This window comes from Urocitellus parryii, unplaced genomic scaffold (assembly GCF_045843805.1).
Source record: "Urocitellus parryii isolate mUroPar1 unplaced genomic scaffold, mUroPar1.hap1 Scaffold_53, whole genome shotgun sequence".
NCBI classification, from domain to species: Eukaryota; Metazoa; Chordata; class Mammalia; order Rodentia; family Sciuridae; genus Urocitellus; species Urocitellus parryii.
Window position 1 is genome coordinate 2,752,734 of NW_027554068.1, and position 12,802 is coordinate 2,765,535.

The window sequence follows — 12,802 nt, forward strand, 5'->3', positions numbered from 1 at the left end:
TAATTCTGACATTTTCTTTGTTCTGAAACAAATTAAAAGAGTGACAGTACATTGAATGGTTATAATTTGATTTTCTTTTTGGTCAATTCAAATTTGTTATTACTTTTAAGATTTGAATTTGCTTGAAGCAAAGTGTAGTCATTGAAATTCACTAGTGTGAATTAAACAAGGGATATTTATCAATATTTCTTTAAGGCTTTTAAACTCCTTTCAGGTGTTTTGTTCTACAGAGTAAGCTAATTACATTTGGATGATCCATTAGCTTTCTGTGCTCCCATAGAAATAACATAGAATTTTACCTCAAACTTAGAACAACATAATATAAATCAAGGCAGAGGCAGGACTGTGTTCCTTCTGGGGGCTCCAGGGGAAAAAAATTCTGTTTGCTCACCTTTGCAGCTTTTTACTGGCTCCCTTCCTCCATTTTTCAAAACTAACAAAGGGGAGTCAAGTAGCAGACACTTCCATATTCGGCATTCTACTTTTTTAGGACCCTTGAAATTACATTGGGCCCACCTGCAGAATCCAGGATAATCTCCTATTTTAAAATCAATGGATTAGCAATCCTAATCCTCCTTTTCCATGAAACATAATATGTACAGGTTCTGGGGTTAAGACATGTATATCTGTGAAGGACCATCCTACCTACCATAGATGGCCTTTCTACTACCGGCATATAACTATTATCAGATTTTGCTTAAAAATATCAAGCATTTAGATTATGTCCCAAATGAAATAATACGGACTATTTCAATACATTTCATGAGTATAAGAATATAAGACATATTTAAACTTAACTGTAAATTCTCCTATATTTCAAAGGAAAGATTTAGAAAAAAGTTAGCACAAATCATAAGTAACATGCAATTTCAAAAACACATATGATGGACATAATATTAGGGCTCTACTTTTTAAAGACATCTGTCATTTAATACAAAACAAATATTGATTAGATGGTTTTGATAGTTGGCAGTCACAATTTCTTAGGTTCTGTAAGAAAGTAAATTTGAAAGAAAAGTTAAATAAAATCATTCCAAGTAGTCTGATACATATCTCTTATTCTTGTCTGCACACACAGAAAACACGTGTGCTACAATTTAAAAGAAACTAAGGTGGTAAGGAATACTTTGGTTATTTAGATTAAGAGAACTAGAGGAGGGGAGAGGAACCTGAATTCCTCTTCACTGTTCTTTCATAATTTACAGTTCATCTCAAAGACCCCATTCCTTCACATTATATATATTAATAACTGTGCATTTGAAATTGATAGACTAATAATTTACACCTTAAGTTCATCAGTGTTGTAGTGATTATTTTATCTTATACCTTCTTAGACTTTATAATTTTCATAATATCAAAACCTATGCAATACTTAGTGCTTTAAAAATGGTTTCTGAACCAATATAGTACTCATGAAGAGAAATGTTAAAAATGAATCTTGTAATTAAGAATGAATTAAAGAAATACATATTTCTTTTCACTTTGACTTTCACAAAAGTGCAGTCCACTTTTAACTTTAAAATAGCTGTTAGGTTTTTTTTTTTTTGGTGTGTGTGTGTGTGTGTGTGTGTGTGTGTGTGTGTGTGTTTTAAATTTACTTATTCCGATTTGTTATACGTGACAGCAGAATGCATTTCAATTCATAGTACACACATGGAGCACAATTTTTTATGTCTCTGGTTGTACACAAAGTATAGTCACACCATTCATGTCTTTATACATGTACTTAGGGTAAGGATTTGTTTGTTTATTTTTAAATCTCTGATTTAATCTTCATTGTTAAGATTGAGAAACCATAAAGTGCTATTTCTTTATGAGAAAAATTTTCTTAGAGAAAAAGTCCTACATAGTTATGAAAGATGTCAATTTGCTGTTTGTCTTATAGCCTTGGTCACCCAAGTGTGTGCTAAACAACCCCAAAAAGCTAGCATTCTAACTTCGTAAACTTAAAAATGGAAGGGAAGCATTTTCACACAGTCATAACATAATAAACAGCTTTAAAGAGGTTTTATCTAGTGTACTTTGTGCACCCTAATGATATAGGGGGGGAAGTGATTTTTTAATAAAAATACTAGGCACCTAATTCTACTTTTGCTTTTGAAATGTAAAAACCAGAGATGAACCTCAAAAAAAGGGGGTGATCTGTCTAATTGTACGTGTAGAGATTCCTCTTAAGTACAGAAGCCAAAGAAGAATCCTCCAAGTTTAATATGATTTAAGAACCCAAACAAAAGTCCTCAACAGTCTAGGTTCAGTGGCTACCCAGGAGGCTAAGGCAGGAGGATCACAAGTTGGAGGCTAGCCTGGGCAACTTAGCCACACTCCAGCTCAGAAAAGTAAAAAAAAAAAAAAAAAGGCTGGGGTTTTAATCTATGCTAGAGTGGCCCTAGGTTTAATCTCCACTACAAGGCAAAATTAGTACTCCAAAGTGACAATTTTGTGAAAATCCATCCGGTGAGGTTGGTCATTCTTCTTACCCTTAATAGAGAAGTTCTTTTAAAGGAATCTGGGTACATGTAGACATTTCTTGATGTGTCCATAGGCCTGGAACTGCACTGAGAGGCATAGAACATGTTTGGGGGACATCCCCTTAATCCTTTTGCCCCAAGCCTAACACTTAACGTAACACTAGCAAACTGATTCCTGTAGGAGGTGCTGTCGATTTACAAATGACCAGGAACGATCAGGCTGCTAGGTTAGGACTTAAGTTATCTGAATGTCTACATAGTGAATTACTTATAATTTCTTTTAATAAATGACAAAATAGTAAGAGGTTGCTGCAGCGTAGCGGCAGGTCTGCTTACCTTGCAATGTGAAATCGATCTTGTTTTGAATCATACAGATGCAATCTGAAGAAAGCTTTTTATGTGAAAGGTTTGGACCTTTCTTACTGTTCTTCCATGAGACGGCTTGCTGACAGAGAAACAGATCAAGTCGCCACTGCTGGAAGCAGGCTTCCCAATTTTAATCATGGAACATTTTTGGTATGCTTTAGCCCTGAAGCTCAGAGTTCAAAATCCACTTGGCCCATATCACTTTTCTTACTTAACGACCAACGAGCCAAGACGCTGGCGGAGGCCTCTAAAAAAGGCCACATCCTCCACACCCTGTGCTTAAGACCAGGAAGAAAGCTGCATTTTTAGCTCCAGTAGCTAAAGGATACTAAAACATCTTATTTAGGTTTTCTGAAAAGAAACCTTTGCTATAGTTACCACTTCTTGAAAAGAAATAAAGAAAGGCATGCAATACCTGCGGGCCTTGGGAGCATTTTAAGATCAAAAGGAGAAATGCTTTTTAAAAGTTGTGAGGAACAAATAGAAACGAGGGAACTTAGCTTTGGGAAACGCAACTGAGAGCTGTTCTGATTGAGGCTCCTAAATCCCGGTTCCTGCTGGCAGAAAAGGAAGCAGATAACTTTTCGACACCTTCTCCTTTTCTCCTCCCTCACACCACACTTAACAGAACCCCAGAACCCCCAGAATGTAACAGTAATAATGAAGCGAGGTTCGGAATGAAATGCCAAGAATTGCTTGGAATGGAGAGAAATGCTCGCTCCGGCCGCACTGCCTGTGAGCCGCCTTCCCCCACTCGGAGACACACAAAACCTCTGTCCCTACTGCTCCAAAGACTTCCCGAGGGGGTGGGAAGAATTAAAGGTCCGGGAACTCTGGTGCGGTTCGGAGCCGGGCTTCCAAGGACATCACCCTAAACTTGTCCATTTCCCTAAACCAGCACTCTACCCCAGACTCTTTTCTGCTTCCTTTTGGTTTAGGGTACAAAGTAGGTTGCTAGAAAATTTGAAATTGCCGCTAAGCAGTGCCCCCCAGTAGCGGAGCTCGCTCCCTGATAGAACACAAAACCCCGCTTTTCTTTGCTTGATTCGCTGTGTTGCTGCAGCTCACAGGAAAAGCCAGTTTCCGCACGCTAAGAGCCAAGCTCCAGGCAGACAGGGCGGCTCTCCCATTTTGGAGCTCTAGATGGCGCCAGCGAGCCGCACTCGCCACGCTCCTCTTGTGGGAATCAAGAGCTACTGTCAAACATAAAAGCAAATCAGAGTTTTCAGTTTTTTTAATGTGTTAAGAATGTTATTCCTTAAGAAAATTTGTAGCTAAATTATTCTCACTTAAAATAAACACTTAGTATACCAATTACCCAAATGGGCGGGATTTATGTGAGATTTACTTCATCTGCATTTTTGTAGTGGAAGAGAGCTTTGGTGAATACAGATAATAGATGCAAATAAGATTAGAGTTAAAATAAAGTTTCCATCTGAATAATAAGAAATTCAATTTTACACGATTTGCAACGACTTGACCGAATGTCCAGACACGCCGTTCAGGTGCACAATCTAATCTCATCAAAATAATGTTTTCTCTACTTTGCATAAAGAAAAATTTTTTCCTTTCCTTTTTCCTCACCAGGAAGGATCCAATTCACTCCAGGGGGTTAAAGCAGCGTCCGGAAAGGAAAGCACCGAGGGAGGGTGTGGTTTGGGGATGGATAGGCGCAGGCCGAGGAACGCTGGGTCTTGGTTCCTCTATTGCCCTAGAAGCTGCGGAACAGAAAACTTTGAGAAACCCGCTAAAACGAAATCGCATTTTCCCTCACCCCGGGTCGGGAGGGACTCCGGGCCCCCGTGCAACGGCCTCCAGCCTCGCACCGACCTCCACATCTGTGCCCGGGTTCAGGCGGCGGCCTTCACCTCCTCTGGGTCGCGAAGCCAGAGAGGCCCAGGCCACCCGGGCCCCGAGGTGGCCCTGGGGAGGCACGGCCCCACCTCCGTTGGGGACCCAGCTAGTGTTCTCGCTTATGGACTCTCTCTTCTCACGGACGCCCTCTCCAATTTGCTCGGCCTCAGCTGGTCGCCACCCACTGGGGTCAAGGTTCTCCGCGCCCCTGGGATGCCTACGGCTGAGGGAAGGGACGGAGGAGGGGCTGGAGGCAGTTGGAATCCGTGTTCCCAGGTTGGTTTCGGCCAAGAACGGTTGTCCCGCTCCCACCGGGTTCAGGTTCCGCGCACTCTGGTCTCCCCGCAGGACACTTGGGTCTGTGTCGCCGCCCGCCGTTCTCGGGAGCCGCAGTGATGGACATCGGCTGACCCGCGGGGCAGAGGCAGGGCGCAGATGCCTTGATCACTGGCCTGCGGAGGGAGCTGCGCGGCAAGCGGGACCTGCACAGCCAGGCCCTTTGATCTGCTTTCATTATAAAGGAGAAACAAAGCTTCCTGGACCCGACACCCGGGCGCCCTCATTCCTCGGGAACCCTCACCACGTCCTCACCTCCACGCCGCCCGCCCCCGGCCCCAAAACCTACCCGGCACACTCTGGGCCTGCAGCGCTTCTGTCCAAAGCACCTCTGCCAGCTTCTCCCCAAGACCAGATATGAACCCCGAAGGAGCATGAGGGGCGAAGAGTCTCCGTTAGAAACGGCTTGAGCGGTGAAAGAAAATGGCCAAAGTGAAGAAAAACTATAGAATAGAGTTTTCCCTGCGGAAGAGCAGGGCTGCCGAAGCCGGGGGTGGGGGTGGGGGGAGCGAGCAAAAGAAGCAAAGAAGCCACTGAACCTCACATTGCAAACGCCCCGATGGGGACCTTCGTTCTGTTCAATCGCTACTTCACTACTTAGCTTTTCAGAGCGGAGTTCTGATGACTGTTAATAACAATAATTATTTTTTTTCTTTTCTAAGAATTAAAATCTTCAAATTTCCAAGGACAGTAATCGAAAAAGAAAAAAAAATCTGTTGGTGATGACTTCTCTTGTATTTCCTATTGTGTAGGAAGCCTTTTAGAAATATTTTTATTCTGCAAATATGTACTTTATTTTCCAAATTAACATTTTTTTTTCCGAATTGCAAAAATTGTCTCATTGACCAATTTTCTTTTCTCTCCCTCCCTTCTCCCTCTTTTTAAACTGGTGCTGTTAAGTTGGTGGTCAGAAGACAAAGAGAGTGAAAATAATTTTCATTTCAATAATTGCCTTCTGGTCAATTTAACTGTGCCTTATTTTGAAAGAGACTGTCTAAATGAGATTCCTGTCCCAAATGTGTTCCCAGGCCTGATCCCAGCCTTTAATTATTCCTGAGTTTTTTTCTTCAGAATAAGACGCCGCACTGAGTAATCACAAAGAAGTCAGAGAGCATCCTTGAACCTTTTCAGAAGCAGCGCCACTGATATTCAAATAACCTGCGAGGGCCATTTGACGGCTCCGGGGACCTAGGCATTTCCAATTCACTATTTGCATAGATCAGCCTTCTTTGAAAAGGAAAGGAGCAGTTGTCTTCCATAACATTAAAAAGCCTAGTTATCAAATCAAGTGCTTAGTTTGGGGGCTTTTAAAACGTTTACATTTTATCTCAGGTTGCCCTTTACTGTTTGACATGCAAATTTGGTGCAGTTAATTTAGACAATTAAAAAGATCTTCAAGGGAGCTTTGTCACAGAGAATATTTGGAGTTTTCCCCGTGGACCAGCTGAGATAAAGTTGGCCAGAACAAATGATGTCTAGGAGATTAATTAGATATTTGATAAGACATGAATCCCTAATAAGGGAATACAAGGCACAGGGGGCTGCTGTGTGCTCTAAGTCAAAATTAATAACATTTAACAAGATTTTCATTTAGGCATGAAATGTCTTTTCCGGGGTATTGACTCTAGCGATTTATTCCCCTAAGATACCTCCTAACCTAGAGGGTCTTAAGAGCTAAAAGACTTCTCTCTAAAAAGCTTTTTCCTTTCACAGATTGTTTTCAAATTACTTTCAAAAAACAAACAAATCCACCAGCGTTGTCTCTGACCCCTCTGGGAAGTTAGGTGTCTCCCCAGTTAGACTTGCCAAGGAACTCTGCTGTTTTTAGGTGATGCAGATACTTAAAATGTCACTTTTCCAGAGCCCACCCATTAAGTAATACAACTTCACGTTCTTATAACCCAATTTAATTTATGCTGTTGATATACAAATAAATAATTTTGACTTCTCAAAAATGTATATGTATTATGGCTTTTATAACCCACATAAACTTTACATTACCTACAACTAACATTAATGGAATTGTTTCCCAACAAAAAAGTCAACCACATAAAGGTTATTAAGGGGGAAACAGGATTTAAAATAAAAAAAAGGAAGTGTATTGTTCAGAGTCCTTTAATAATACCAAAATGAAAATATGTCAAGATTTTCTTCATACAGATAAACGCATTTAATTTCTTTAGATGACCTTAACTTACGTGTTTGAGTGAAATGATAACTCAACATTTTAAATATCTTTTTACATATATACTGACTTTCACAAAGTGCATCAGAAAATTTAAAAAAAAAAAACCTCCCTGAATTTCAGGAATTCACCAAAAAGAAAAAAAAAATTCTATTCGAATGAACATTTACAAGAAAATAAAAGCGAACACAATCTTTTGAACCCTATTTATACAGATGTTATGAAATACAGAGAAACTGTCGCTAGACTTCCAGTTTAATTTCTCACCTTAAGCCTCTTTTTTTGATGCTTCCTTTTTAGGAAAAAAAAAAGTCTCATTGTAAGTAGATATCAAGCAGGACTTGGAGCATTTTATATATAATATAATCCACACAAAGGGTCTGTTTTCAGTTTTACACAAGACAAAAGTCTAAATCTACAGTAATAAGTAGTGAATCATTGTTTGCCATGGGCTAGTGAGTGAGGAAAGAGTGTGAAAATATGAAGGAGAACTGGGATATTTTTGATGTGATGGAAGGGATATTTTGATTATCACGATGTTAACACAACTATCACTACTTTCCCAAAAGTATAGAAATGAACATTTAAAATAACTGGACATTATGATGTGTATATCAAACCTCCATAAATTTAGCTGAAGTTAAAATTGCAAAAAATGGAAAGATTAATCATAAAAATTTGGCAAAAGTATGGCCACAGAAAATATTTGGAAGAAACTCCAAAAATCAAATCATACAAAGAGTTTGTGAGCTGAGACTTGTCACTAAAAGAGTAAGTCACCTATAAAATGTGGGATCATCCTAAGGGAATTCCACAAGATCAGTGCTACAGATAGGAGACAAGTTTCAGACCAGTATTACATGTAGGATAGAATTAGAGACTCCCATGTTATATCAGAACACTTTGAAGGGAGAGAAACTTGATCCATAAAATTAATAAATAGGGAGACAAGGGGAGATAGCAAAATTATTAGATAACAATGGAGATATGAAAAATAGAATGGGAATGTCTAATATGTGTGTCTGATCAGATATCCCAAAGTAGAAAAGAGAAATTGGCAGACATGAAATATTTGAAGATATAACCATCTAAACTTTTCCTGAAGGTATTAAAATATAAACCCACAAAGAATTTCTCAAAGTACAATTTAAAATTCATATGGTAAGAACAAAAATATAAATACATAGAGGCTTTTAGGAATGCTGAGAAACACCATACTCAAGAGAGGGATTTTAAAAGTAGTCAGAAAATGCCTGGAGGTATTACTTAGTGCCAGCACAACAAAATGATAAGTACATACATAGTAGCTAGAGAAACATATAAGATCAAATATGCATCAAGGAATAATAATTAAACTGATTGCAGATTTCTCAGCAATTAAAACCTGAAGATAGAATTCTATATTTGGGGTAGAATGTTTCTAGAACATCATTACCAATTAAGATTTGTATATCTAGCAAAACATCATTTGAAAGCAAAGTGAAAATAAATAAACCTTCTCAAATATATAATAATTGAGTATACCATTATCAGGATTATATTTTAAAAATTTTAAAGGAAGTTTAATATTTTAAAGAAAAACACTGAATAAGAAAACAATGTAAATAAAACAAAATCCAAAATTTTTGAGAGATAATGCAGAATAAAAATGTTCAGGATAAAAATGTAGGATAAATAAGTAAAAATTCATGATAAAATTCCAAAAAGTAAGAAATCCCACTTGATGTATATATAATCAGGATGATTATAAATATATTAATATAGTGCTTAAATAGTGGTAGCAGTTTGGATTTTAAAATTTCACCCTTATGCTCTGAATAAGAGACCAACCTAAACACAAGTAGTTGAAAATATGTTAAGTAAAGGGAAAAAAAGAAACAAGTATTGCTAATCAAAATAAAGTTTATATGGCTTTACTTATATCATACAAAATATACCTTAAGATAAATATGTTATTAAGATCATTTTGTATGATAAAAGTCCTAATTTAACAATTTTAGATTTTATGTACCACATAAGATAGCAGGAGGAATTTGAGAAATCTATCCTAAATATCTGAGATATTTGAAATATTTCTTGCAATTAAAAGTATCTCATATACAGAAAAGTTTACAAATGTGTAGTAACTTTTTTAAAAAAATGAACCCAGTTCTTAGAAATCAACTAATTTGCCTACCTCCATAAAATTGATATTAGATCGTCTTCTCAAGCATACATGAAGTATTAAACTGCTGACCACATATGAGGACATAACATAAATTTTTGAAAAATAATATGTACAAAATGTTCTTCGATCACAATACCTTTGAAGTCAATAAGGGGATCAGTAATATGAACACTTAGATATTTTGAATTCTACAATCACATTTGTAAAACACTCATAAATCAAAAGAGAAATTATAGTGGATAATATAAAAGTAGTTTTAAATGAATTTTAAAGCACTAGTTACAGGAAAAATTCTTATTTTTAAATGCTTATCTTACACAAAAGTAAGGACTAAATTATTTATATATGTATGTATTTATTTTTGTGGCAATGGGGATAAAACTCAGGGGAATACCATCACTGAGGTATATCCCCAGTCCTTTTTATTTATTTATTTGGAGAGATGGTCTTGCTAAGTTGCCTTGGCTGATCTTTAACATGGGATGCTCTTTCCTTAGTCTCCTGAGTCTCTGGGATTACAGGCATTTTCCACCATGCCCAGCAAAACTAAAAATTAATAAACACACTTGTAATACAAAATTTTCAAACAAAATTACTAAATAGTACAATAAAACTCAAAAGAGGAAATATAATCATATGACCAAATGTTAATGAAATTGAAGATATAGTAAAAATGATCTACAAAGCTAAAACTTAATTAATGAAAAAGTCTAGTACAATAAGCAAATATTTACCCATATAGACCAAAAATGAAATTTATGAGACCAAATAAATACTAGCTATTGTAAAATAGGATAAATGGCCCCAATAATTCTGATATAATGTACATAGGCATTGAAAAATACTTACAATATAGTCAAAATGCACATATTCCAAGATAAATTAACTCACCAGAGCTCAATTTCATTTAAAAATTTAAAAATCAAAATAGATCTATGATCATTAAAGAAATGAAATATCTAGTCTATAATTCCCATCAAGAAAATAATAGGTGTAAATCATTTCTGGAATGTTTTTCATATTTTCAAAGATGATACTACTACTATATAAATTCACTGAAACATAGGTATAAAAACAAAAGGAAGGAAAGTGATTATTCTCTTTAATTGCTCTCTCATTTAAGCAGACATGGAATCATTTACTTGGGAGATCTGATGTTCACTTATTTGTACTTCTCTGAAATTCTTCAACAGAACATGCTACTGGGAACAAAATTAACTAAGAGTTACAGATTGTTACCTGTTTGGATCCACTGTTTAATTGTGTGAAAATCATACTCTCTTGGCTGCTGTCAGTCCCTGAATAATTGGGGCACTAGTATCAGTCCAGTCTTACTAGTGAGGGCATTCCAAAGGCCACTCTCTGCTGGGTACTCTTTGCTCTAGAATTGTCCTATTTCCTGTGACTCCTATTACTCAGTCATGCTTTCTTCTTCTTTTTCCTTTGTACCAAATCTACTTTGTGATTTCAAAAGTCTTGCTTGCCAATACCTGCTTCTTCCTTTTCCTTTATACATATTTCTCGTGAATCATTTTATGAAGATCTAATCCAATCTTTGCATTTTCTACTCAAAGGTAAATAATAGGTGTAAATCATTTCTGGAATGTTTTTCATATTTTCAAAGATGATACTACTACTATATAAATGATACTCAAATTGAGTGACAAACACTAAGATCATGTTTGGGGACAGGCCATCTATGATACACCTGTCTAGGAGGACCCATCATGAGTGATATGAGTTCTACAGAAAGTTGTTGGCATGGTTATGTGGCCCAATTGCAAACTTTTACTCATAGTGACCCCTAAGAAAATTTCCAAGTGAGGAGAATTTTAGTGTTAGTGTGATGATTCAGGCATTTAAAAGCAATGAGAGGGAAATTCCTCCAAAGATAAGAGAGCTGGCAGGTTATTATTAAGTTGTGTTGAAAGTCAACAGAGGAATAGAGCCTTGTCTTTTTTCAGTATACAAGTACAAATGAGGCATGGTCATAGGATTTGGGACTTTGAGTCAGAGAACTCCAGAAATGTTTTACATCCCCATTCATAACTAAGATTAGGATGCCATTTGAGAAAAAATGGAACTATAAAATGTGATATCAGGATATCTAGATGAATATCACCAAGAATTTGAACTCTTCAAACCTTTTAGAATCCTCTAAATTTGCAAGAGCAGCCCACTCATATGCTAGATGTAGCAGGAAGATTCTATGGAGGTCTCTTCATAAAAAAGAAAAAAAAAGTTATTGCTATTAGAATCTTCCTATGGTCCACTCCTGACTGCTAGGCTGAAATCAAGGCATAACTTTCATAACAACCCAGCTCTGGAAGAGCTATAAAAAACAACAAGCTTTATTAGTAGGCATCATATCTTGGGAACACTCTTGAGATTGTATTTTGTGATTGTTTGATCTAAAGGATCAGAACATAAGACTGAATAAGCCAGAATTCATTGAATTTTGGGTGCTTTTTTGGAACATGGGATTTAATGCCCTGTAAGAACTCAAGGGAAAATGTGGTTGAGAAAGGCCTCAAAAAAAGCAGTGGCCTATTCTGAATAAAATGCCTGAATTTCTCTAGTACATAGTAGAAAAAAAATAAAGAGGCTTAAGTCAGTGGTTACTCTAAGATACATATTTATGTAACACCAGAACAATAACAGAGATTATGTTCTATGTGACAACCAGAACCTAAGGCTATCAGAAAAGTTCTTGTGAAAGGGGAACCAGCATTACTAAGGTGGCAGATGGCCTTTGAAAGCTAGGACTGATGGTAGCAGAAGTAATTGCAGATCCAGCCTCTTTAATCACAATAGGGCCAGGCCAATGGGGCTGAAGTGATTTGGGCTGGGTAGTGATGAATTCACTAGGTTCATGGACCAAATCTGTAGTAAATTCTACTCTTTCTGATTATATAATTGGAAATGAAATATTCCAGAGTTGAAATATCTCAGCATAGATCCTTATTCTGAGAGGTAAGAGCTGTTTTAGTGGACAAAGCTGAATGGACCTCTCCCAGGCTACCCTTCTCTTGATGCTGTCCTACAAAAGACTGAAACAAAAATTATATAACATCTTTGGAAGAGTGGTAAAGATTAGTAATGAAATTAAAGATAAAAATTATGACAGGAAAGTAGTCCAAATTATATCTAAGTGTCATTCACCAATATGGCCTCAAATGAAGTTGAGTAAATCTTTGAGAATGACTATAGATTCAATCAAAGAGAAGCCACTAGGAATACCTGTGTTTAGAGGCTATCATTGCTTAAACAGTAAAGCATCAGGTATATATGTTATATTGACAACAGATTTGATGATTGTTTCTTTTCTTTTCATTGTTTTCTTTTCTTTTTCTTCCTTCATTCCTATTAGCTGGAGGGATTAGAAAGAACAAATTTGTGTGATATGGGTAATTGTATTAACTTAAA